The 25,731-nt window shown below is 36.3% G+C and overlaps 1 protein-coding gene and 1 non-coding gene across 2 annotated transcripts in view; both read right to left on the reverse strand.

Moving 5' to 3' along the window:
* Window positions 1-25,731, reverse strand: part of LOC134794235 (lysine-specific histone demethylase 1A) — a 402,452-nt gene that overhangs the window by 110,782 nt on the left and 265,939 nt on the right. The gene's annotated exons all lie outside the window — the stretch shown is intronic.
* Trnak-cuu (transfer RNA lysine (anticodon CUU)) lies at window positions 7,973-8,045 on the reverse strand. The gene has a single exon. It is a non-coding gene; the product is annotated as a tRNA-Lys (tRNA).

Consider the following 25,731-nt stretch of genomic DNA (forward strand, 5'->3'; position numbering starts at 1 on the left):
CAATTAAAGTGATACTTGTTTTAAAAAAAGCAGGTATTTTAGTTACACTTGCGAAAATACAAACACTACTTAAATCATTTTGTAAATAATATTTGAAATACATTTTAGACATTTATTAAATAACACGGGTGGTCAAATTTGAGAGGATACAGACCCACTCTCTTTGCGTATCGATGGACGGTTAAAAATAAATTATAAAATAACAAGCGAGCAATAAACGATCCGTTCACAGGTCGAAGCTGCGTGCAGATAAATCACTGGACTGCGGTCAAATCAACCAAGCCAGATTTCATCGCAATTCCTACCACGTTATGCCATGGAAATAAAGTTCATTGTCCTTTGATACCAGCGTCAGGTGAATCTGCCGCGCCATAACATTCAATGGTCAAAGGATAAGACTCTTTAATCTTGGGAATAAAACCTAAATTCCTTTGAAATCAATCCCAAGTGAATCTGTTGAGAAATTAACTAGTGTAGTGAGTGTTACGGATGAGATATGTGATAATAGCCTAGGACCGATAAATTTTCTTATGATTTTTGTCCATTATAATTAAAACTTAATTTAACGACTTCATTAAAAATGCGAACTGGATATAGCTAATTAAGTAGGTTTAATTTATAGAAATCTGAACTGATTTATTTTCAGTTTCACTTAAGTGCATTACAAACGAAGGTTTACTACCGGCGATAGCGAATAAATGCCTGCTCACAAGTAAGAAAATAAAATAAATAAATGATTGTTCGGAATGTTGGGATAAACTTACAAATTATTAAGGGAATTCTTAAAAACAAAAGACATATATTACTCATAACAGTGTTCATCAAACAATAAAAGCCCTCACACAGGGATTCGAACCTTAGGACCAAGCGCTTTGTAGGTAGTCACTGCCAAATGGTTCAGTTAATGGCTGTATTAATAATTAAACCGAATAAATTATATAATAAAATAAAATAGGTGTTTCTAGATTCAGTATAATAACGCAACGCAACGCAACGCTTAAGTGGCTCCTGTGATGTTGCTTATGTCCATGGGCGACGATGACCGCTTCCCATCAGGCGGCTCGTCTGCTCGCTTGCTGACTATAACATAAAAAAAAAAAAAAAAAACTTTGTATAAACATCATATCATAGTCAATATTTGCGCCTAAACGAAACAGCGTTATTGTAAATAAGACAGCAAATCTTGTAGGTAAACACAATCGTGAAAAAAGGTGTTAAGTCGGTATAGTGGTTTCGACACATACCAATTAGCAGTGGGCCGATATCTGCACAGCGGTTACTTCCGAACATAAACTGCAGGTTTTAACTGGTTGTTTGAGGCATTGTAAATAATCGTTATCGGGCTAATCGCTGCTCTTTAAATATGAATAGCTGCGATAAAATAAAAGCAAACACAATTAACAAACACCGCAGTTATATTAACGTCTTGATTTTTGCTTTGTTAGATTTTTTTATTCGCCCTTTAATTACGTTTCTGGCTTTTGTGCAGGTGTTGCAAATTTTCGACAGAAATATCGTAGTTAATAATTTTAGTACTCTTAGAATTACAAGATATTAATATATCATAAAAAAAAATCAGGTTCCATTGCTTTTGATTGTAATTACATAGAATGGATGTTAATTACACCAACTGAGGCCGAAAGTCTACCTGAATGTACAATAACCATCGTTGTAATAAATAAAAGAACATATTTCGCATATAAATGCAACAATGTGCGTAAGTCATCAATACACTACACAAATAACTAAAGTTGCTCCTTAATTCACATTACAAAAGTGAAAGACACATTCTTATTGCTAAAGGTTCTCTGCTGCAGGTGCCGACGTGGTGCTATGACAGTTACAATTATTATCAAATTATCGTCACTGGCAACCGGCACTTAAGAAAATGATAGGTTGCAAGCTTTACGCCGACTTGAAAAAATATCGACGCCGTTTTACAAGCCAATAGTGTAAATACTATGTGCTGAAACCAGTATTAATCATCCAAGTCTGGCAAATAATGTAGTACCAGTCACGTAAATTATATAGGATAGTTATTAAATCGTCTCTTGTTTTAATTTTAATAGTAACAAGAAAATCTTGCTTTATCGGTAACTACCGTAGGTACCAAATTATGAGAATTGCACGACATCAATGTTCTCAATGACACGACGACATCAATTCTTTACATACAGACGTAAAAGTCTAAAACAAAGTGGTAGAGAAGGTGTTGTTAATACAATTTATCATTGTTGTTACATTGTCCTTAATAATTTCTACAATTGCAAAAAAGGCATTTGTACCTACAAAACGTTGATACTCGTGATAAATGTGTAAGACTGAGATAACCTACAGACACCGTCTAGCCTACACCGATCTAATAGCATAACATACCGCTCATAAATGCGAGTTTTACTTATATTATATCTACATACATCGACACATACTTAAACTACAAACAGTATAGGTATTTATTTTATTTAATCGTATGGCAAACATATTTTAAAAATAGAAACAAATATGTACAATCAGATGTCTACACTAAGACCATTCAGCCACTTTATGGCTTCGTCGCTCAGGGTGATCAGGTCTTCGGGAGGACCGGCGACATAGCGCGTTATAGGGCAGTCTTGGATTATATGCTGGATGGTTTGGGCTTCCGCACCGCAGCCGCAGGCCGGGGAGTCCACCCACCCACAGCGGTGTTTGTAATAGGCGCATCGACCGTGGCCAGTACGGAGTCTGTTCAGTTTGCACCAGTCTCGTCTAGGGAGGTCTGAACCCATTATTCTGGAGCCAGGTATTACCTAGCAACTACTCGAACAAGTCATCACCCTTCTTCCAATCAAAATCATTAACGAAACGAATCGAGTCCGAGAGAAATGACTTCCGAATGTAAATAATTGGCTCAACAGGTGAGGAATAAATCTCGCGCAGGCGAAGGCCGTGATTACGAAGCCCATATATCAAGTGTTAGCGAGACGCCACACGCGATTCTTGCGCCTAGCTATCGACTCATCAAATACAAATCGATATTGAAAGATTATAAGAGATATGAATTTGTTACTATAGTACCTACTTCTGTTTTATGTATCAGTTTTCCATTAGTATTAAGGGGTATTTAGGCGCATTGTGAATTTATTACTACTAATTGGCAATTGACTTTAGTCTCACCCGAGACAATAGTTATTTACTTAGAGAATATAACCAAAGGGAGTGGTCATTAACAGGCGTTCCCCTCTGTCGAAAATAGGCGGCCAATGGTCAACCACGGTATTTACCTACAAAGTAAGTGACGACGGAGTGAGAAGAGATATAGCTGAGCGGTTCAGTATTAAATATTCACTGTTACTTTGATTCGTAAAATGTACTAAGTGTGTATAGGAAAACGGAGACGTTCAAATGATTTTTATACCACTGCATGAATAATCAATTGGAGATTTGCATTTTGTCCGTATTATTTGCTATTTTGCAGCAGGTACGAAGTCAAACCTTAGTTTGTCTAAACTGGTACTTACAATATATTATTATAAAACTAGTTTGCATATTTTTAGTACATCATAATGAAAAACGTTTATCAATTATATCAAAGCTTCTGATTGTTCCGTTCAAGGATTCTATGATAGCATCAACGCAGGTCAGATAGTCCCCGCGCGATCTCGATACTCGACCACACGGCGAGCCCGTCCCAGCACTCCACTGACACGTCAATTAAATACCACTTGGTTGCAAGTTATAAAGAAATTTATTTCGCGCCCCTCCTTTTATCTTGTATCTTGCTGAATTGTTCTTTTCGCGACAATCGCGGAACGGCGTGTTTACACTCAGCTCTCGAGTGAATTATGTGTGATGTCGTGCCCTAAAAGGAATAACAATATGGATCTTGACAGCGTACACGGGGACAAATATAACGCTCATCGTTCTAGGCAATATGTCACCAGGCCACCACCGAATTTAAAAGATGGAAACACTGAAAACTACGCAAGCGAATCTAAATGACACTAATAGAGCGTTTACTTACTCATTGAACAAGATTGTTATGTGCGAAATCTGATAAGTTAAAATGTGGGAAAAACATAGCCTAAGTACCGAAAAAACATTACCGTTCCTTTTTTGTCAGTCGGATAAAAATAAATAATTATCCAAAGGAACGGGCGCAATAAACAGTTATTACTCTCACATAAATAAGTGCGCGAAAGTGATATATTCGACAAATTTAACCTCGTGAATGCGCGTATCATTCATCAGAGTCCATCTTTTCACTATAATAAGCAACAAGCTAATTTCAGAATTATTTTAAAGAAGATGAGAATGTATGCACAACATACAATTTATTGGCATTCGAGATGGAAATTGTATTTTCTGAAGAGGATACAATAAATATCCAAGAGGTCGCGTTAACGAGCCGACGCGAGACGCACGGAACAATAAAGTACGACTTCAACTAAACACGCATACATGCGAAAGTATATAAAATCCAATTTGGCAATCAGCGAAGGTCTTCTACATCATTCGGACAGGCCGAGTTTTATCTTTTAAAAGGGGAACATGTTGATAATACGGTCGGGCCGCGTTAAATTCGCAATCACGTGTAAAATAAAGCGCGAGGGTGTTATTTCGTGATACCTGCGCGAGCATTGATCGTCTCACAAACCTCCCCGCATATTTAAGCCCACGCCTATCTCCCTAGATCTCGCAAAAAGCCGCTCCGTACCGAGAGCAAGCCGAGGCACGGTAATGATTGGCCGCATATCGAACCTCGGAATCCCTTATAAAATTACCGCCGCCTCATAATACGTATTTTCGGCAAGATTTCTGATTCGCCTCTTATCATCTCATTTCAATCTTTCGCGTGTTATGACTCGCTTGCCGCAGGTATGCTTTAGGTTTTGTGTGAGTGATTAACCTTGATGTTTTAAGTTAATAAATGCAATTTCTTATTCAAGAAAAAATAAAATTGCATATTTTTTAGTTGGACATATCAAAAGTGTCTGGAAATATTTAGTTGTCTGCCATTATTTGTCGAGTATAAGTTAGTCTTAAGCTTTTTTGTATTTCATGTTTTTCACTGAGTAAACCATATAAAAACGAATGGATTGAATTACTAGGCATTTTTTGTCCTGGAAATCATTTCTTAAGGAAGACAAATTAGGGGTAGAAAAATATCTATAGGTAGCACATTAATCTCAGACAGATTCAAGGGTAAACCTTCTTCAACGTAGACTAAATTGCAACGAAGGCTAACAATAGTCATATTTTGTTTTATTATATTGTCCTTAATTATGAATAACATTCGTTTAAATAGGCATACACGATTACCATTTACACGTTGGACGTTTGCCTCTCGGCTTGTTAATAATGCTCTATCGTAATCTCACCGTTAACAAGTTCCCCCGCTATGAAAATCTGATTTAACTGCGCCACTTGTAATTGAAAAGCGCTGATTATTTATTATTTATATTCGTAGGTGTACCCTTGATAGTTATCGTCAGAGAACGAACGCCTACAGGTGCGTTCATTAGCCAATAACAAGTTAGAAAATTAAATATAGTATTAAACGCGGAAAACTTTAACTGCTCGTAATAACAGTATTCGCGCAAAACGAGCCTAGTGAGAATCGTTTTAATGTAATCACGTTAAATTTGAACAATATTCAGCGAGTTGAGCGGAGTAGACGTTTCCGCGAACTACCGTCTTAACGGTTAACGCGGCAATCATTGCGGCCGCAGCCCCGTACAGATTGAAATGTAATTTTATGGTGAAAATAACACTCCGACCCGCGGCGGTGTCCGCTATCCAACTTAAGCGTTCACAATTTTGCATTCAACTGGGATAATGATAAGTAGTTGCATTTTTAAATCCATATACCTACACGTTACATTTCACACCGGTGCTTTTCATTTTTTACTTGCCTTTAGAAATTTTTAAATAATAATATACATATAGGTATAGGCTCTCTATAGTTATAGCATTCATTACTTTTGATAGGTACCTAACTCCACATGTGTGCACCAAGCGCTGGGTTAGCCTATAATTTGTAGCATTACGAAGTGGATTGCGGTAAATACTGGAGCAGTCTTTTCAGTTTTATTTTCAAGAGACATAAAATTGTTTTAATTACATCCACTAAAAGACGATCAATAAATAAAAATAATAACGTAGAAAAAACCCCGAACAATAATCCCGCAGTTTCAAATTGTCACGTTCAAGACTCATGGCATGACTTTAAGCAAGAGTGAATTAAAATAATTTCTAGTACATGGCAGTTAAATACAGCTAGCTCATTATCCGAGAGTAGAAAATCACGAGTCTGTAAGGAGTAGCGCAATTGCAATAGAGGCAGGACACGCGATACTTGTTGTTCGGTATTTATTTTAATACGTCTCAGCTAAAAGTAAACAAAAGGCTAAGTTCAGCTGCTTAAGAAAACTCTTATTGGAATCAAAGATATATGTAACTTCGTATAAGATGAATAAAGTCTAAGGAAAAAACGTGCCTCGGAAATCAAAAAAAAGTCATTCTCGGATAGATGGCGCACACACCTTTGGCCTATGCTCGGCTAGATGGCGTGACGACACCGTTTCATATTTAACAATTTTAACACATAGCTATCATTGAATGAACATGGATCAAAATGATATAAAAATAATAAGATCATGTATCCATATATATACATTTTTTGATAATTTTATACGTTTTCATTTTGAGTTTTAGTCGTGTGTCGATAGATGGCTGTAAATTTACTGTGACTACAAAATTTACTACGACAGGACCCCTCTATACTATCTATTCTCTTTGTTGGAATCAAACAGATATAGCATCACTAAAGAACTACTTAAATTAGCAACAATTTTTTGTCATTTAAATAAAACCATAACGCTGACACTTAATACTTAACACTTAAGCTACTCAGAGTAAATTCTTACTTACTGACTTAATGGCGCAGCGACCCAAATGAGTCTTGGCCCGAGTACAAGCCAGTTGTCTCGATCCAGAGTAAATTCTGCTGTTGACTATTTTAGAATAGGTACTGTAAACCTTTCAATACCTTTCAAGCATTCAAGATCTTGTCTGACCTACATTTAAACATGACAATTGTGTTAAAGTCAAGTCAGATCATAAATAGCTCACCACACGCCACCGGACAATTCTTGCTTCAGCATTTCTTACCTGAAAATAAACAGACGTTACAATGGAAGGAGTTGTCACAAATAGGTTACTTACGTACCAGTTTATTGGCAAAGTTACCTCGCGTAGGTGTCACTAGGTATTCAGAGGTGGGAAGGCAATGACCTGATTTTCACTATAAATGAGTAGGCACCAACATATACCTAACAATCAAATTATTTTTTAAGGGGCATTTGTTTCAGAAAATTATTAACGCTTGTTTAACGCTTACTATTTGTTTAACGCTTGAAAAAGTTTTTAAAAATATAAATCATATTGGCCGGTAATGGAACTACAACAAATTCGATAACACATTATATCTCCCATCGACAAGTTCAAGTGTGCATATATGTGACTATGCATCGTGGGAAACATTTTACATAGAGCTGTCCGTCCACCCATTGACCCTTTAACGGTACTAAGCGACCGACCGATTGCGCCTTCGATTGGCTATAGGTATACATACAGTACATAAACAAACCGGTTTTCAACAGTGGAACACAAAATACTAAACAACTGCTTTACTCAAAATGTATGTCATTGACTTCTATGGATCCGATACTGTTTTTAATGAATTGCTATATAAACTGTTGCATTCGTTGCTAGGACTCTCATAATTATTTTTTCTATTACTTCCGGATCCAGAATTCTAAGACAAATGTGTCATGTTACAATGGGCTTTTAACTAGCACAACAAATGCATAACATGTATTTATAAATTTAAATACAAAACCAAGGTTTTAAACACTGAACAATAACACGTATCTAATCATTGCAATGGGTGACAAATAAATATTAAGCCTTCCAAAGAGCAAAAATAAAGCGCCCAACGTGGGGCTCGAACCCACGACCCTGAGATTAAGAGTCTCATGCTCTACCGACTGAGCTAGCCGGGCTTGATGAGAAGACGTGAATATTTATTTCAGTTAGTCCGCGTTACTTTAATGACATATTATCTATAGTAATCTCGAGTTAAAAATAAATCGACCTTCAGATTAATCTCCAAGATATGTCATGGTCAGAGATATAAGAAAATATAAACATTAAACTGAAAATAAATATAATTTTACACCACTAAGTACTTATTAGTCATATTACTCCTAGTCTGTAGGTACTTATTTAGAATACCAATAATAAACACTACTTCATGTTATAAAAGTGAATACTTGCATTTACCTACCTATATTTAATGTACAAAATAACATTAGATCAAATTACTCTGACTTTATGTAACTAGAGTTGTGACTTGTGTCTAGTGCTAGTGATATTGTATATCAGGTAGCTATATTCCCATCTAGCTTGAAACTTGAAACAGAATAATCCAGTGTATTATAGAATAATATATATACTTATACGTGAATAATCTAACCTAACTATTAATAGATATAAACTGCGCCTTTTCGTTGGATACGCAATAATGCAGCTAGGACTGAGGAAAGTCCTTCAATCATAAAAAACATAAATAAACCTGGGTCAGAACTTGGAGCCGAAGCAGTCTCATCACCCATTTATCTAAAGTGAGTACTGTCTACAAGTTGATTAAGAGCATTCGTCCAATGAACCAATGTTTGTCGGCACTAAGACACATAGGAACGTCTCGTTTGGCGCTGTCTCCCCTGGATTTATGAGATCGTAATGCTTGCCCGTTACAATGCTGACTGGGAGGCTTTTATTTAGAGCTGTCTAGGTATATATAATTATTGCTATCTCGCCCAATGCACAATGGTGGTTAAAATAAGAGTAATATTTACATTTAGTATTCTCCTTATTTTTAGTATTATCATTTAATTTAGTTTTTCATATCTTTAAGTATCTCTATTTACTTTTCCTACAAGTGTTTCTCTTGCCCCATAGTTTATCTTACCTCATCTAACCTTACGCAAGAAAGTTATAAACGTCGTTATTAGTGCACCAGAAAATAAACAAACGTGTAAAAAATAAAGCTAGGTTTTAACGCTAAAAAGGGAATAAACTTTGAAACTATTTGAGAAACAGAAAAATAACCAATAAGACGAATGAAGTATTGTTAAATACAACCGACATCGCAGAGAACAAAGTCTTATTAGAAAAAAATCCAGTAAGATAATCTTCCAACTGTGTCCAGCATCAAGTTGTCAACGAGCACAGCAGTCAACTGTTCTCAGATGAAGAGTACAATGATGGCTCCGATGGGCGTCGATCGATTATGTTGCTGATAAGGCGGAGATTCGACCGATGAATCGAATTTCGTGTCCAAGCTCCTGTGCGGGGCTGTACAGCTATAGAGTTACACGAAACGACTACTTTATATTAAATAAGCGATTTAAATTTTAACACGAATCGACTGAGCATATTAGGCAATTAAAACTGTAACAGAAATTCCAGGACGAACTAAGCTTAATCCTGAGTCAATAAGCAAAATTTTACGGATTAATTTACTATTGGTAAGTTGGTAAAATCTAACTAGAAATTTGACTTTAAGTTTTATTTCTCAATTAGAAAATGTACTTGTATCGGCCATATTGCTATCTCATAAAAGTATTATTGCCGTGCAAATATTGTACACCATTAAGATGGTAAGCTATGGTTTTAGTACCTATGAAATGCAAACAACTTTTTTATACCTATAGTCACAATAAATATATTATGGTTATGATTACAGTGGTTACAAGATTCATGAAGGCAACTTCCATCCCAGATGGTAACTAAGGATAATTGAGATTCCTATTGTATCTAATACCTTTAAACGAGCAATTCTTGTTTATTTATTTATATGTATATTTATTTATTTATATATTTCGGGGATCTCGGAAACGGCTCTAACGATTTCGATGAAATTTGCTATATGGGAGTTTTCGGGGGCGATAAATCGATCTAGATCGCATTTCGCATTTTTTATATGTTTTCCGAGCAAAGCTCGGTCTCCCAGAATTTTTTTTATATGGCACATCTAGAGACTACAAACTTTACTCTACGTTAATGGGGGCCCTGTCTCAGCTCATACGGGGAATGCGGTTTGCGATGCGATATTAAAACGTGGCGGCCGATGAAAAAGACTCGAGACGCACTGGTGCGGACGCGTCCAGAAAAAGGTTTTAAGTAGAAATATGCAATTAAACGTAAGAACCAGATCAAATTCGGGGTGTACAGTAGAAGTGGATGTCTTCACGTTATTGTGTTGGTTTTTTTTACAACAAGTAAATGCATATTCTACGTACAAAAACAGATTAAAAATATGTACAGTAGGTATTTAAAAAAATCAATGTTAATTTTTTTTCTGCAAGGTCTCAAGGGCTCTTTCACAACTAAATACATATGTAAAATTAAGAATCAGCGACAAGTCCATAATAAACAGGCTCTCAAGCTCCCTAAAAATTTGCGTTTCTAGTCATAATATTAGCTGGCACCACCTCGTGCCACTTGGATAGATCTCGAATCTCCATATTTTATAACACAACACACATTTAATAAACAGACAATAAAAATTGTTATCCCGAGTGTCCGCCACCAACAAGAAAAGTTTCCTTTTACAAAATTCTTCATAAAGAAAAATAAATCATATATAGGTACGAAGTAAGTAACCCACCGATAGTAGTTACCTACACAGTGGCGTCGCAAACAGAACGCACAGATGATGATATCATTCCCGGCCGTATCGTGCGATCCGATCGTCGATATCGCGGCCGTTCGTCGTCGAGATGTGGACACGCGATCTTAATGTACGGCTCATATAAAAATGCTTCACCTATATGTGTCTTATATACGTTACATACGTAGATAAGACGATGTGATAACTAAGATAGACGTGCATATTTAAACGTGTAACCTATAGTCCGTCAAAGCGGTCAACGACTTTTCGCTCTTTCTTTTGTCAATGTCAAATAAGATTGTTCTATTATCTGATAGTTAACTAATGACTTAGATAGGTACTGAATAAGATATTCAAGTAAAACATAAGTTGCAAAGATGCTTAAGAAGTTAAGAGAACGAATAATTTCAATAATTTTCAAAGCGAAATGACAAACTTTAATAATATGCAATAAGCATGGTGTAATCAGCATATTCTTATTCATGCTCTGGTATTATTAATGTAGATATATACATGCTACTTTGAAATTATTCTTATTACACGACAAGAGCATACAGCTTTATGAATTAGCTTATCGCGGAGAGGGAAGTTAATAATAGTTGCTTTGCACGAATGTGAGGAGCAAAAAAGAGTTTACAAAGGGACACGCAATAAGGTCGGGCGTCGCCATAAGTAATGGCCAGATACCGGCGCAGCCATCGATTGCTAGCGTTATCTCAATAAAGAGCAACAGAGTGCGTTCATTAGCTCTCTGACACGGAGTAATCATAAATTGTGGAACCCCGCCGCGACCCGCACGGCTACCCTTCGCACCCCTGGTATACCTGCGTTTCTACCACTGCGTCATTGCCCGCATTCGACTTTTTGCCATTGTTTTTGGTAGGATCCCCATAAAGCGTAACGTCTGATCTCTCTGATACGTATGCAGGTGTTAGCTTTCACGCCTTCCAACTTAATTATACAATTTTAACAATACATTCCAATTCGCGCTTACGATAAGGGCGCAGCTGCGACAATTAGCCCCAAAAGTTTGTTGATTCTTTATCATGAGGCCACCGTCATTTCCCGGAAGATCCAACTATATAGCGATAAAACGCAAATATGTAGTACATATTTTTTAGTAAAACGGAATTCCGTTTTTTTTTATATTCACTTGAATTTATTTGTTTACGCGAATACAGAGTATGTACCTATAGGTACTCATGCTAACAAAAATAAAACTACAATAGTGATTTGTGATAGCGATATTTTATTGAAACAGTATGTTTGCTTTGGGTATAATATACTTGTAAAATTTGTATGGTAATCATGTTGTTTTGTACTAAGAAACGTATTAAATGTAGTTATACAAATAGCAAACTGTCAAGCTATGCATTTACCGTACCTAATGAAAACAACCGTAGGAAAGTATAAATGCTCAGGAAAACCAAGATAAAACTGTAATTGCTAGAAAGTTCGGCAATATCTGATAAGCCAGACACCGAGAAATAAAATGGCTAATTACAATAAGACCGATTAGTTTTTATCGGTACGCATATAAAATGTCGCATAGAAACTAGCAAACGTAGGAAGTCATTAAACCAAACGGCACGGCACTTAGAGCAACTCTTAGAGCCGTCTGGTCGAGCATAAAGATCGATATCTTAGTGGCCCGCTGCCAGAATCTTTTTAATATCCCACGGACGCATGTGAGGAGTGGACATCGGTGATACAATAACTAAACTTACTTCGGGAGAAACTGTTCTTGCGGAAAATTATCGTTCATTTAACTCCGGAGTTGTATTACGATTCTTGAGAAGATAACCTTTATTAAGGCTGAAAGGAAATTAAAATAATATATCAGGTTCAGTTCGAAGACATAATACTTGGCTCGATCAAAATACACACTATATAAATTGAAAAAAAAAAAGGATAATTTCAATGTTGAGTGAACAATACAATCAACAACCACTTTCAAGAGCTTACACTAGATTTTTTACTGACTTAATATCTCATAGCGATTTGTATTTTTTTTGTATGCCTACACTACACTATGTACAAACACACACTTGTAACAAAAACATTATTTACAAAAATAAACATTTAAAATTTTAAAACTAATACGGGACTTAATCGCCACTGCTACCTACTACTGCTACTATGACCACAAACGTAACGTCACGTCCGAAACGTCAGGCCATATAATAAACGTAAGTTTACGCGATTCAGTCCTTAAATGTAACTCAGCCCTAGTCTCTATCAGTAATTCAGGTCATTATTTATCAGGTCATATTAGTATTTCACCTCTCTTAGGTTTGCCCAAGTTTAATCTTATATTGTCAGGCACAATGGGTTATAATACTTATAATGTTCGGAATAGTTTTCGCGCACCCGAATTCCAGGGCCGGACCGGAGTTTCGAGGGTTTTCGTGGTCGCACTGAACTTTTAACGAGACATGTAGGTAGTTGGGTTACAAAGAACCTCTAATAGTTGGCGGAATGTGAATACTGTGATGGTCATTGAAAGGCGATCAGGGATGTAAATGGTATTCAACTAAAATGAATTCCACAACTTTAAAACATATTTTTTTATTCTCTTACTGTCCGATTCGAACTTTAAGATACGTCAAATATTACGTCTAGATACGATATGGATTAGATAAGTCGTGTCAAAGGTAATGTTTTTTCAAACAAAAACGTCACGTTAGTTCTAGTACCTATACAGACTGAGTATTTTTTTATAAATTTGATTAAATGAAGAAGTGTATTAATTTAAGTCAAAGGAAACTAGAGTTAGACCAAGAAAAGTCTGCAGAGATTCTGACAGCACACGCAGTGCAGGTGTTATTTTAAACTTCTGCTATGCTGAAACTGATGCTATGCTGTCAAAATCTCAGCAAACTTTCTAGGTCTAACTCTATACCATCATATTCCGACATTTTTTTACACGTGTCATTATTTTAGACATCACAGAACAGATTATATGATAGTATTTCCTCTGGCTACCGCTAGATGGCGTTTACTACTGTAACTACTAATAGAAATAAAATCGATACACACGTATAAGCATCGTATTTACTTCAACAGTGAATACGTTATGTACAGTATTGTATCTGGAATTAACAAACGCACATTTAGTGAGTATTTGCAGCTACGGCCTACTCTAAGGCCCAGCCATAGAAATGGAAAATCCAGAATTTGCCACTGAAATTTGATTTTGGTTTTGTTTGAATATTGAACGAAACAAAACAAATGCGACTCTGTTCCAATTGAATATGATTTAATTTCATCGAACTGAATAAGTACTATAGGTAGGACCTTGGGCCTTAGGAGGATAAAGAAAGAGCAACAATGACCGCAATTCCAGTATTCACAATGGAAGGCGAAATCTGACTCAATCTATTAAAAACAACATTAACTCGCTAAATCAAATGTGTCTATAAAAATAAGCGTGAATGAAGGCGTCAAGTTTCACACCACGCGGCGTCGCGTTCGGCGCTTGAGAGGCGATGAAACGAACACCTATTATCATAAAACAAACAAAGAGACGTACAAAAAATCAACAAATATAAGCTTTAATGATTTGGTAGTTCTTGGGATGAATGCCAACGAACCGGGAGAGGAAACAGCAATAAAATTGGTTTTATTGGGGGTCCATTCATTGCCGTAACGACAAGGATGCTTTTGTTATTACGCTTAACGCATAGTAATTAGATGCATCACTTTTATAGCTGTAGTCTAACGCAAATAATTGTTCTAAAGACCATCTGCAGTCCAGTTCTACATAGTTGTAAGCTCGCTGACATATCTTGCTATAAATTGTATAAGTAATCATTTATGCAAATTTCTTGAATGAGTGCAATTGAATAAAGCAACATAATTGTATACGCAAAATAAAAAGAATTAAGCGTATTTATAATTATCTATTCAATTATGAATATAATTTACCTATAAATAAAAGTCGTTTTCGTCGCCAGTCGTTTACCTAAAAGAAAGGACAATTTGACAAAAAACTATTTAATTCTTGGACATGCTCACAAAATTTCACAAGAATTTGGGAAATGCGACCTGTAGACGAGAACACGAAAGGATATAAGCTGAAACGGAGACTTTCGCTAACGCTCTGTCAATAAATGTGTAGGATGTCTTCAAAGCAAATTTTATCTAAAAAAAACGTTTACTTCCCAACAGACACATAGACGCGCTGCATACAATATTACTAATATTTTATTCACATAAACCTTATTAAATTCTCTTTAAAACGATGTAGGTGTCGTCGAGTTATTCAAAGCACACTTAATGGAACAGCATCAGAATAGAAATGGGTGATCATCAGTATAGAGTGCTACTGTCCGGAAAGAGCTTCTGTAATACTCTCACGGATACTACTGGGGGGTAGGAAAACCACACTTTAAATTCCTTAACGCTTGAATCAGATATCGGATAAGGATAAACGTAAAAACACAATACTGTAACAAAAACGGAACTAGACTGACTTAAATTTATAACACTTTTTGCTCACTACGTTTACGGAAAATGGATATCGCTTCTTTGATCAGAATGCTACAACTGAAAAACGCCAACGTGTGTATTTTATAGCTTTTTTTTGTGAAGAATGACGTATGTATGACTTTATAATCCAAATTTTTCACCCCTGATAAAAGATAGGGAACAAAAGGTTAAAAAAACGTGATATAAGACGGAGACAGGAAGCATTCTCATAAAAAATCTACGCATCCGTTCCAAAAAGTGTTATAACAGAGCTGTCAGCACCCACAATGATGAAAAATGTCTATCGCTTAATTTACTTACAAAGGTCCAGTGGACAATGGCAACAAATATTTTACTGTGACGTTTATAGTAGCAACGAAATGTTATTAAACAAACAATTCGCCCAATCGGCGACATGTTGTTGGTTAGAGGCTTGTATAATTGATTCTTTCCGGGGCGGGACAGGCCGGCCTTTTGTCATGTTGTGGACTACGCAGTACCCCGGACAAATAAAATTGTCATGCCGCCAAAGAGGACCCTTTGCGAAATTCTTCTCATTTCCGCCTCTACGAGGAACATTGCGCGACAATGCTTGTCACGACCACTCCTCAAAGAGAAATAATAAATTGATTATCATATAACTTGTCAACAACAAAATCAGACTAAAATACGAAAACACACCTACATACAAACAGCCATACAAAAATAAAAAAATAAACATTACATGTTGCATACGAAAAGACAAAAACAGTATTGTTATTTATAATACTTAGTTCAGCTATTATTTTCAAGTATTATTTAAGACCGCCTGCTATCGGTTTTTTTTACTTTTATTTTATTGAGGTAAGAATGCAATAAAGAGTAATGTTCAAACTATGCACTTATAATTTATATTGTGTTATGGCAAAACATCTAAATCTAGGACGAAACGCATATAAATAATCGGTGGGCAAAACTTCGTTTAAAGCCTGCTAACCTGATAATAACCGGGCGTGACAATGAGCAGATGGGATAACGATTTATTCCACCAAGCTTCTCATAATATGGCAAAATCGTTTACGATTACGATTGGTGTCATTAGAGTATGCCCGGCTCCGTCGCACGCGGCTCACTCCACTAATACCGACCTAAACGCTAGCAGGCCAACTCATTTCGACTCCCGTCATTATAAAATATTTAGCGATGTACCTAATTTCGTAAATGATACGGGGTTATTTTAATAGAATGCCCGTAATAACTAGGCACCCGGACGCAATACGCCCCAAAGTTTCAGATAATGACCGGTTCTGACGGACCCACGCGAGATTAATATATCCGAGGGATTCAAATAACAAAAGTAACAACAAAAAACTAAAACGGCCGATAAATGTTTGTGTCTACCTGGTTCCGTATTCACGGTCCGCGGGCGAAGGCCTGTAGCCTGTAGCAATCGAACCGGCGATAACATCCTCTTCAAATATAATAAATCTAGCCGATAAAATTCTTTACTTTACAAAGAGCTCCGACTAATTGTTTTTGGAAACCTGTTATTAGACCAATCTCCGTTCATCGTTTATAGACCCTGCCCTAGAAACAAATAAAGGTTTAGACAATTAAAACATTGATCAGGTTAAATATTGCAAATCCTGTTAAAGGATTGCAAATCGGGGCCAGTGTATGCCCCGTATCTGCAAAAAGTTTTACACCTATAGTATGCGGGTAATTGTTAATAGACGAAATATATCATATCAGATGCAATCTTCCACACAAAAATTACGCTCTATACTTAAAAATGTAAATCTGTTACTGTGTTCTTTATAAATAGTAGGTTGTATTACTGTTACACAAACTTCATTGTCGGCTAAACGCCTGCAATAAAGCAACAATAAATAAGCGAACACCCAACGCGAAAAGGGGTTTAGAACGGGATGGCGGGTGGTAAAAAAATATTTAAAACACAACAAAACAATGGACGCAACCCATTTCATGAAAAAATAAATGAAAGATTCCGAATAACCCCCTACATTGCTCTTTGGCTTACGCCGCACAAGTACCTAAGTGAAATAATAATGGCTTCACTTTCTTTCTTCATTGTCTGTATTATTTTCCTACCTACTACTGGAAACCATAATCTTTAACCGTTCCTTTAATACGGTAGGACAAAAGGGTTTATGAAACACCCAAAAACTGTTTGGGCAATTGCATTGAATACTGCTGTTTTGAATGTTTTAGTCGGTAGACTTAAAGAGTATATCATCTACCATACCTTACAAAATATGTTTGTCTGCCTTTGACTTGGAAATTTTTAGAGGTAGGTATCTACACACTATTCGGTAATTAGGCCTATTTGGCCACTTTTCAAAACACCGACCGGCTGAAAACTAAAACCGAAATTTATACTGAATAAAAATTCTTGACTCTACATGTAAGTAACTACAAAACTACTGGTGATTTGATTCCTTTGTGACCAGTTTTCATAATCAAAAAGTACTCAAGTTTTGTCACATTTTGGGCAGCATCAAAACAACTATTCTGGACATAGTACAATTAGGGAAATTAAAAAAAAAACTAATACCTTTCTTCGGGTGTGTAATGTTTAATATCATTATGATAAAACTATCATACATTTGTTATAACGCCATTTGATATATTATTGTATGTTATAATGTAATTTTTACTATACGTTTCCTTTATTATATAGTGATTTCATCTAAACTTTCATTGACATAATGCCTAATGTAATATAATTTTCAAATAGTATATAGACATGTTTTATAATGACATTTGTTATATTATATTTTTGTATAACGTAATACTTCATACAATTTTATCATGTATAAATACATAAAATATATCGTATAACATTTTTTGACATATTTCATTTACTGATAACGTAAAGTTTTACATACTTTTTATAACTAGTACGCAGGCCTACTGCTTTTGCTAGCTATTTTATTCTAGGGAGGTCGCAGTTCTAACCTAACCTAACCTATTTTTTCACGGATTTCGTTCTGCGGGGACCGCAGTTCAAACCTAACCTAAACCACTTTTTTGATAGAATATTTTATTCTACGGAGGGTCAAATTTCTAACCTAACCTAACCCTCCTTTTGTTAGGTAGTTATTCGTTTGTGCGGAGTCGCAGTTCCAACCTAACCTAACCCATTTATGTCATATTATGCTACATAAATAATTATGTGATGTCACTTGTTATAACAAATAATATGCTTTAGAGTATGTAATAAATATGGCAATGTATAGTAGACGAAGTGTAAATATACCTTATGACCATTATACCAATAATAACATTATGTATACCGTTAATTAGGTATTACGGTAGTATGCCATTTATTACGTTATTCAAAATAACGATATATCAAACTATAATATATGAAAAGTAATTATAACAAATGTAATGCACCCCCTTTCTTCATCTTTGTCAACATTAAGAAAGCTGTTATGGAATTAAGACAGATGAAGCCGCCTCATTGGAACAAAAAATGCCACGCGTGACCAAGGGAACATGACACTAATGCTTCGTTTATGTTTTATTTAGGGTAAAGTTCGGTCTTATAGAACTAGCGATTTGATGTAGGTAACTTATAGAATATTAATTGAAGAAAGATATCAAGATTTTGTTATCATACTTTTAACAATATGTAGACACACGACAGAACTGGGAATAAATATACTGGAATGACGAACATAATTATCAATAATCAGTTATTTTAAAATAAGAACTCACTTAATACTGGCAAACAACAAACTCAGATTTTGTGAACCGTTATCTAGTCTACATAACAATTACACTAACAAAAACAGATTTCTTTGAAGTTGTACTTATCTTTGTTGTTTTAACGCAACATTGGATGGGCCAGAGATGAGAAAAACAAACACAATTAAGTATAGGCGGCGGAAAGTGAAAGGACACCAGTTTTTGTAAAGACAATAGAAAAATGATACTTTACGGTTGTACAAATTCTTGAATACCGTCCCCAAACAACGTAAAAGTAAAATATTGCTCTAGTTTTTTTTAGCACAAGGCATGTTTAGTCGAAATACGAGTGAGTAATTTTAGTTGGAAGTTCGGTACCTCTTAAAGATGACAATGACAGACTTTGTCGAGATTGGTGAAGCATGTAACACGATTTCTCAAACGTAAGTTCTAATGGGCCGCGGAAACAAACTGACCACAAGTTATTATTTAACCGAGATCTAGTCACGCTGCGAACAGAACCCAAATATTATGATCGTATCGGAACCGCAAAATACTTTGCTAGCTCCATTAAAAGTGATAGTTACAAATCGGTTTCTGCGGGTCAGTGATAGCAAAACTGATTGAGGTAAAACCAGAATATTTTTACAGGAAATTACAGAGTTGCTTATGCTGATTCATCTTAAAACCGACGTTTGTCAACATTGCAACACTTAAGATTAAAATGTGTATAAAATCTGCGTTGCGTGAAATATATTTATATCAGGAAACATGTTTACGTCGACATGAGGTTAATAATAAAATGTACATTTCAATGTATACGAAAATACATACCTAAATAGACGACAAGACGAAAAACCGTAGGTACAAAAACCATCAACTTCAATAGATGACGTCATCATGTTGACGTTTTGAGTGTGAGGTCCTGTGGAGCGATATGTTACAATTTGTTACCAAAACACTGCGACGTGAAACAGCCACCCACGTCTATCCGTCATTAATTACTCGAGCCACTTCAGTGGGCCCCCCGCGTGTAAATTGTAAAAAATCGGCGCTTGGGAACAGTTCCAACAAAATTGCAGGTGATGTGAACATATGTACGTTTCTAGGAATTTCGCATGGGATTAATATGTGGCGCCTAAATTGTCCCGGAATGATAATCAGTAAGTAACAGCAATATCCAAATGAAGGTGAAATTTTAAAAGTTATTTTTAGTTCAATTTTTTTCGTCACAAAGGGAAGATTAAATAACAAGCAATGCAAAATACAGATACAACACCGATACCATGCGATAAGCTTCGAATATGTAGATTTGAAAATCAATTGTATCGTTCGAACGTTGAAGGGGTCAGATAATGGAGTGAGTTTTGCATTGGCCGACGCGTCGCCGTGTCCTAACCTAACAAAACAACGCCGGGCACCGGTATTGTCAGCTGTGACTATTAGAACGTATTGCCGTACGTGCCCGGGGATGATTTTCCCTAGCTCCTTTATTACCTTTAGTTTCGTGCTACTTTTGTTTGCGCTACACGTAGCCGGCACTGACTACCGTCTGAATGCCAAATTGCCGCTTTAATGAACGTATATGGACAAAAACTAGAGTAATTTCTTCAATAAGCGTTTAAATAGCCACAATTAACAGACCATTCATTATAATCGTTTATTGTTTAATTGGTCTTGAGTTATTATGCCAGTAAAAAAGTTACCTTGTAACTGTTCTGTGCATTATATAAATCATTGTGATAGTGAATAGAATCAGGCGTTACTTTGCGGAAATCCATACTAATTAAAACCAAAATATTACTTTGCTAATCCGCGAAAAGATAACGTGCTAGTCAATCAGTGCTAACCCGTTATACTTACTTGCGTATTTTTACATGCAATTAATATTCCCACCCTCCCACCGCAAAAATAAATACGCAAATAAATATAACAAACCACCACCAAAAGAATAAACCTCGACACGTGTTTCGCCTCTCTACGAGGCATCCTCAGGAGTTGTTGACGGTCTGACGCCCGGCAACGGAATAACCTGTCTAGAATGGTCGGCCATATTTATACCTTGACCACTCCCCCTACCGTGCAAGTGTGAGTGAGATGGAAAAATTCGTAATAACGGCGATGACGCAACATTCAATTGTTCGTTAAGAATCATGCCCCTATTGTTGTACCTAATTATTTCCAGTTGTTCCAGAACACCCAAACGCAATCCCTTTTCGCAAACATGTAAAATATCAAAAGAATGATTCTCAGATAAAGTGTGACCTGTATCTAATAAGTGCTTTGCAAAATTGGACTTCTCTGGATGGTTATGTCTATATGACGCAACATGCTCTTTATACCTAGTAGTGAAACTACGGCCCGTTTGCCCCACATACACTTTATTGCAATCGTCACAGGTAAGCTTATAAACTCCAGACTTTTTCCCATTCTCGATCTTATCTTTGCCATTGCAAAGCTTCGAGTGCAAAGTATTATTTGTCTTAAAGGCCACAGGAATGTCGTTGGACTTCAAAATTTTGTAAATTGCATCAGACAACTTGCCAACATAAGTTATGCTCGCTTTATATTTCTTAATCGGTTCAGAGGATCGTGCCGCATACAACATAGTGTTGACCATACTATTTCGCTTTTTCCTGATGATACCATCCACAACAGACTTATCGTAACCATTCGAAACTGCTAAGTGATAAATATTATTTAATTCAATCTGATAGTGTTCATCAGAAAGAGGCACAGTCAACATTCTATGCACATAACAATGAAAAGCAGCCAACGTATGCTGCCACGGATGCGTGGAAGAAGCCGGGATAACTGTATCGGTATGTGTAGGCTTACGGTAAATTTTGAACTGATGCCTGTTGTTTACTTTAGTGATTGTTAAATCTAGATAATTCAATGAGTTGTCTTGCTCTAGTTCCTTTTTAAACTTAATTTTTGGATGCTTACCATTAATTTCAGCAATAAATGCATCCAGCAGGCCCATACTACCCGTCCAACAAATAATCAAATCATCCACGTATCTAAAATAGTATAATATATTATTGTTGCCCACAATATGCTGGTTCTCAAAATGGTCCATAAAAATATCAGCCATTAAAGGACTTAGTGGTGAACCCATAGCCAAACCATCACTTTGCAAATAATACTGTCCCCCAAATCTGAAATAATTTTGTTTCATATATGTTTTGTTTTGTTTTATTTTTGCGGTGGGAGGGTGGGAATATTAATTGCATGTAAAAATACGCAAGTAAGTATAACGGGTTAGCACTGATTGACTAGCACGTTATCTTTTCGCGGATTAGCAAAGTAATATTTTGGTTTTAATTAGTATGGATTTCCGCAAAGTAACGCCTGATTCTATTCACTATTTGAAAACGGCTTGCGTGGCCGAACAGGCACGACTTTATGTCAAACTAACCAAACAACATCGTGCAGCTGTCCAGAATGTTTGGTTTAACCAACAGTGCAAGCGTTTGAATGTTGTTCCTAATTACATCCATTTCCGCTGTAGTAGTGCTTCCAGGGCTGCTAAATTGGCTATTAATAGGGCTCAGAAAATATGGTTGAACGAAGAATCTCGCCCCTGGTTTTCAGTAAGGGATAATTTGAAATTGCATCTTAAGGTGTTATATTCAGAACTTTCATTTAAGTTGCATAATCTCGAATTCGATATTCTGGACCAGAAGGCGAGATACTTTGCTTCTGAACTTGCACACCAGATGTATACTACCCAGCTGAACAAATTGCATAGGTTAACAGAGTCGAGTTCTGGTTCATTTTTAAGGAGAAGGGATGTGCAAGTAACAACTCACCATGTTTTCCATCCTCGAGTCAAGAATTTAACTAATGTGGAGTTCTCAGAAAATGAAATTGGGCTTTTAGATAAAGGTTTGAAGTATAATTTCCAGTCAAAAATTACTCATAGAACATTAGAAAATTTGGCAGTGGATTCTGAGGTTGCAATAGTGCGGGGCCGTGGTGATGTAGATACAAAGACCATGGTGGCTAATGTTATCAAGAGTACTAGTCCAGCACAGAGTGCGTGTGTTGATTCTGATGTTTTGCTGCTAAGATCTATACAACAGAAAGTGCAAGACAGTGATTTGGTGGTTTCAAAGGCAGATAAAGGCAACTGCATTGTGATTATGGAGAAGGGACAGTATAATCAGAAAGTACTAGACCTTATTCAAGGTGACGGATTTTCGAGATTGCAAAGAGACCCAACTCCAGGGTTCCAGAAAGATCTTAGACAAGCAGTTAAGAATTCTTCATTTGTTTTTGAAACCGAACATCAGAAGAGTATGGTTGTGCCTATGAATCCACGAGCTCCTATTCTTTATGGACTTCCCAAAATTCATAAGGATAATATCCCAGTTCGTCCAGTGGTCTCATATTTGGGTGCGCCAACTTATAATCTGGCAAAAAGGTTGAATTCCATTATAAGAGACAAGTCCCAGTTCCAGCCGAAATATTGCTTGAAAAATAGCTTGCAGTTAATAGAAAAGATCCAGGACATTAACATACCAGATAATGCTGTTCTTCTTTCATTGGATGTAGACAGTTTGTTTACAAATGTGCCATATGGAGAGACTTTGGAGATTATTAAGGGTCTTTTTGAAAGGCAACGTTTACATCCAGGGGAAGTAGATGAATTGATAGATCTAACAGCGATTTGTATGAAACAAAATTATTTCAGATTTGGGGGACAGTATTATTTGCAAAGTGATGGTTTGGCTATGGGTTCACCACTAAGTCCTTTAATGGCTGATATTTTTATGGACCATTTTGAGAACCAGCATATTGTGGGCAACAATAATATATTATACTATTTTAGATACGTGGATGATTTGATTATTTGTTGGACGGGTAGTATGGGCCTGCTGGATGCATTTATTGCTGAAATTAATGGTAAGCATCCAAAAATTAAGTTTAAAAAGGAACTAGAGCAAGACAACTCATTGAATTATCTAGATTTAACAATCACTAAAGTAAACAACAGGCATCAGTTCAAAATTTACCGTAAGCCTACACATACCGATACAGTTATCCCGGCTTCTTCCACGCATCCGTGGCAGCATAAGTTGGCTGCTTTTCATTGTTATGTGCATAGAATGTTGACTGTGCCTCTTTCTGATGAACACTATCAGATTGAATTAAATAATATTTATCACTTAGCAGTTTCGAATGGTTACGATAAGTCTGTTGTGGATGGTATCATCAGGAAAAAGCGAAATAGTATGGTCAACACTATGTTGTATGCGGCACGATCCTCTGAACCGATTAAGAAATATAAAGCGAGCATAACTTATGTTGGCAAGTTGTCTGATGCAATTTACAAAATTTTGAAGTCCAACGACATTCCTGTGGCCTTTAAGACAAATAATACTTTGCACTCGAAGCTTTGCAATGGCAAAGATAAGATCGAGAATGGGAAAAAGTCTGGAGTTTATAAGCTTACCTGTGACGATTGCAATAAAGTGTATGTGGGGCAAACGGGCCGTAGTTTCACTACTAGGTATAAAGAGCATGTTGCGTCATATAGACATAACCATCCAGAGAAGTCCAATTTTGCAAAGCACTTATTAGATACAGGTCACACTTTATCTGAGAATCATTCTTTTGATATTTTACATGTTTGCGAAAAGGGATTGCGTTTGGGTGTTCTGGAACAACTGGAAATAATTAGGTACAACAATAGGGGCATGATTCTTAACGAACAATTGAATGTTGCGTCATCGCCGTTATTACGAATTTTTCCATCTCACTCACACTTGCACGGTAGGGGGAGTGGTCAAGGTATAAATATGGCCGACCATTCTAGACAGGTTATTCCGTTGCCGGGCGTCAGACCGTCAACAACTCCTGAGGATGCCTCGTAGAGAGGCGAAACACGTGTCGAGGTTTATTCTTTTGGTGGTGGTTTGTTATATTTATTTGCGTATTTATTTTTGCGGTGGGAGGGTGGGAATATTAATTGCATGTAAAAATACGCAAGTAAGTATAACGGGTTAGCACTGATTGACTAGCACGTTATCTTTTCGCGGATTAGCAAAGTAATATTTTGGTTTTAATTATCATTGTGATATCTTTTTTTAAGCAGCTTAGCATTCTTCAACAATTAGTTGCAAGACACGAACAACTCCAACAGATGTAAACTTAGTCACCGAGCCATAAATAATATAAAATAGAACCATTTAAGGAATGCATGAATAGATTGAAGCAATTTCGGAAACAATGCACTATAGTTTATCTTTGGAGACAGTCTGTGGTATATATCCATTTGCTCCTTTTTTTTATGATATCTTTGCGACAATCTTACTTGAGTCATCTGGACTACAGATACGACTTTATCTATGTCTCCATTCGAAACAATAAAAGGCTTTTAAAATCTCCCGTTGCGACATTTTTGTTCAAAAATGTGACGATAATTTTTAAACGAACACCCACCACCATAACCGACGAGGTTTCTCCATTTTAATTATTAATAACAGACTTCTCTTGAAACTAAACTAAAAGATATAACTTTTATCTAAATACGTCCTTGATAATGTAGAGAAAAGTAAACCGCTTGCATCGAAAAAATATAATCTTAAAAGTTATTGTACATCTGCCTCATAATACATTGGCAAATCATTTTAACGGATCGGCAACAAAAGACCCGACAAAGGCCTGAGCAGCCACGTAATATAAATTAGATTCGCATTAATGAAACATGGGCGGACGAACGACTAATCTAACAACCGGCCGACAGTGAACAGCTACATAAAAAGGACTTCAAAAACGTGGTAAAATAGTTCTAGAGTTAACGGCAATTACACGGAATGAACGCTATCAAAGTCGAGAATAGC

This window comes from Cydia splendana, chromosome 10 (assembly GCF_910591565.1).
Source record: "Cydia splendana chromosome 10, ilCydSple1.2, whole genome shotgun sequence".
NCBI classification, from domain to species: domain Eukaryota; kingdom Metazoa; phylum Arthropoda; class Insecta; order Lepidoptera; family Tortricidae; genus Cydia; species Cydia splendana.